This window comes from Rhinolophus sinicus, linkage group LG05 (genome assembly GCF_036562045.2).
Source record: "Rhinolophus sinicus isolate RSC01 linkage group LG05, ASM3656204v1, whole genome shotgun sequence".
Lineage (NCBI taxonomy): Eukaryota > Metazoa > Chordata > Mammalia > Chiroptera > Rhinolophidae > Rhinolophus > Rhinolophus sinicus.
Window position 1 is genome coordinate 100,616,812 of NC_133755.1, and position 3,655 is coordinate 100,620,466.

A 3,655-nucleotide genomic window follows, 5' to 3' on the forward strand; every position below is an offset into this window, starting at 1 on the left:
GGCAATCCCCAATCTTTTCTTCGTATCTATGAGTGTGTTTGTTTGTAGATTCCACATATAAGATAGGTCATGTGGTATTTGTCTTACTCTGTGTGACTTATTTAACTTACTATAATTCCCTCACGGTTCATCTATGTTATCACAAATGGCAAGGTTTCATTCCTTTTTATGGCTGAATCATATTCATATATACACATACCATATTTTCTTTATTCTATTCATCCATCAATGGACACTTAGATTTTCAGTTGTTTCTATATCTTGGCTATCGTAAATAATGCTGCATTATTTACCATAGGGGTGCAGATATATTTTTGCCTTAGTGTTTTGTTTTCTTCAGGTAAGTATCCAAAAGTGGAATTGCTGGATCATATGGTAGTCTATTTTTAGTTTTTTGAGGCACCTCCATACTGTTTTCCACAGTGGCTGCACCAATGTATATCCCCACCAACAGTGCAAAAAGTTTCCCTTTTCTTCACATCCTCTCCAATACATATTTCTTGTCTTTTTGAGAATAGTCTTTTGAACAGATGTGAGGTGTTATTTCACTGTGGTTTTTATTTGCATTCCCCTGATGATTAAAGATGTCCAGCATCTTTTCATATGTCTGTTGATTATTTGCATGTCTTCTTTGGAGAAACGTTTATTGATGCCCTCTGCCCATTTTTTAATTGGATTGTTTGCTTTTTTGCTATTGAGTTGTATGTTTTCTTTACATATTTTGCATATTTACCCCTTATCAGATATATGATTTGCAAATATTTTCTTCCACTCAGTAGGTTCCCTTTTCATTTTGTTGAGGGTTTCCTTTGCTGTGCATAAGCTTTATAGCATGATGTAGTCCCACTTATTTATTTTTGCTTTTGTTATTTTTGCTTTTAATGTTTAATGAAAAAAAATCATCATCAAGACCTATGTCAAGACGATTACCACCTATGTTTTCTTCTAGGAATTTTATGGTTTCAGGTCTCATGTTAAAGTCTTTAATTCATTTTGACTAAATTTTTGTACCTGATGTAAGATAGTGGTCTAGTTTCATTCTTTTGCATGTGGCTGTCCACTTTTCCCAATATCACTTATTGAATAGACTATTCTGTCCTCATTGCATGTCCTTTCTCCTTTGTCATAGGTTAATTGACCACAGAAGTGCGGGTTATTTCAGAGCTCTCTATTCTGTACATTGATCTATGTGTCTATTTTTATGCTGATAAATGGTTTTAATTACGATAGCTTTGTAATGGAGTTTGAAATCAGGGAGCATGGTTCCTGCAGTTTTGTGCTTTCTTTCTCAAGATCTCTTTGGCTATTTGGGGTTTTATGTGGTTCCATACAAATTTTAGGATTGTTTGTTCTATTTTCTTCAAAAATGCCATTGGAATTTTGATATGAATTGCATTGAATCTGTAGGTTGCTTTGGGTAATATGGTCATTTTAACAATATTGATTCTTTTAACCAATGAGTATGGAATAACTTTTCATTTGTTTGTGCCTTCAATTTCTTTCATTAAAGTCTTAATTTTCAATATAGAGGTCTTTCACCTCCTTGGTTAAATTTATTCTAGGTATTTTATTCTCTTTGATGCATTTGTAAATGGGATTGTCTTCCTTACTTCTCTTTCTGTTAGTTCACTACTAGTGTATAAAATACAACAGATTTTTGTGTATTGATTTTGTATCCTGCAACTTACTGAATTTGTTAATTAGTTCTAACAGTTATTTGATGGAGTCTTTAGGGTTTTGTACATGTAACATTATGCCATCTGGAAACAGTGACAGTTTTATATCTTCTTTTCCCATTTGATGCCTTTTATTTCTTTTTCTGGCCTAATTATTCTGGCTAGTACTTCTAATACTATGTTGAATAGAAATGGTAAGAGTGGGCATCTTGTCTTGTTCCCAACCTTAGAAAAAATAAGCTTTCACCAGTGAATATGATGTTAGTTCTGGACTTGTCATATATGGCCTCTATTATGTTGAAGTGTATTCCCTCTCTATACCTGCTTTGTTGAGGGTTTTTGTTTTGTTTTATCATGAAAGGATGTTGGATTTTGTCTAATTCTTTTCCTGCATCTATTGGGATTACTATATAACTTTAATCTTCATTTTATGGTATATTACTTTTACTGATTTGCAGATGTTGAACCATCTTGCATTTCTGGGGAAAAAATCCACTTGATTATGGTGTATAATTTTTAAATGTATATTTCAATTTTGTTGAGAATTATTTCATCTATGTTTATCAGGGATATTGGCCTGCAATTTTTTTTTTTTTCTTGTCTGGTTTTGGTATCAGGGTAAGGCTGGCCTCATCAACTGAGTTTGGAAGAGTTCCTCCTCTTCTATTTTTTGAAAGAGTTTGAGAAGGATTGGTATTAATTCTTCTTTGATTTTTTTTAGAATTCACCAGTGGCGCCATCTGGTCCTGGACTTTTGTGTGTTGGGAGGTTTTTGATGACTGATTCAATCTCCTAAGTAGTAATCAGTCTGTTCAGATTTTCTGTTTCATCATGACTTAGTAGGTTGTATGTTTCCAAGAATTTATCCATCTCTTCCAGGTTGTCCAATTTGTTGGTGTGTCATTGTTCATAGTAGTCTCTTACGATCCTTTGTATTTCTGTGGTATCAATTGTAACATTTCCTCTTTCATTACTGATTTTATGTATTTGAATCCTCTCTCTTTTTTTCTTGGTGAGTCTTGCCATTTTTGTTTATCTTTCAAAGAACGAGCTCTTAGTTTCATTGATCTTCTCTATTGCCCTTTGGTCTCTATTTCATTTATTTCTGATCTAATCTTTGTTACACTCTTCCTTCTACTAACTTTGGGCTTTATTTGTTCTTCTTTTTCTAGTTCCTTGAGGTATAAAGTTAAGTTGTTTGAGACTTCTTCGTTAAGGTAAGCATTATCACCATGAACTTTCTCTTAAAACTGCTTTTGCTACATCTCACAGATTTTGGTATGTTATATTTCCACTTTCTTTTGTCTTGAGGTACTTTTTTATTTCTCCTTTGATTCCTTCTTTGACCCATTTGTTGTTCAGCAGTATGTTGTTTAACCACATACTGTTGTTCAGTAGTATATTGTTCTGAATTATTTTCATTTTCTTCATATAATTAATTTCTAGTTTCATACCACTGTAGTTGGAAAATATGCTTGATATAATTGCAGTGCTCTTAAACTTATTCAGACTGGCTTTGTGGCCTCTCACTATATTAAGAATTTTATCTTTGAATCATCACAGCATGCAGGGGAAATTTTATTCCTACAGGTGATGATAAACCTCACATTAAAAGAGAGAGAGAGAGAGCTATTGGAAGAAGATGAAAGTACCCACTTAAATATTTTAGATATCCCACGACATGGTGGGGTGGAATAGTTCCAAAATGATTTTCAGACGGATTGCATAGGAACACTTAGATGGGATTTGGAAACCCAGGTGAGTTCAGAATCTTTCAGGCTCTTATTGGACATGAGATCTTTGAAGAAACACTTAAGTTTGCCTTTCCTCCCTTTTCTTAAGATTGGTTTGTGGATTAAATCCATCTTTAATCCATTCCTTCTTCAATGCTTTTATAACACATGTGGGAGTGGAAAGTTGTACATGAAGACAACATAGGCCAGGGAAAGAATGAAGGGAAAACAGAACAGAGGATAAAC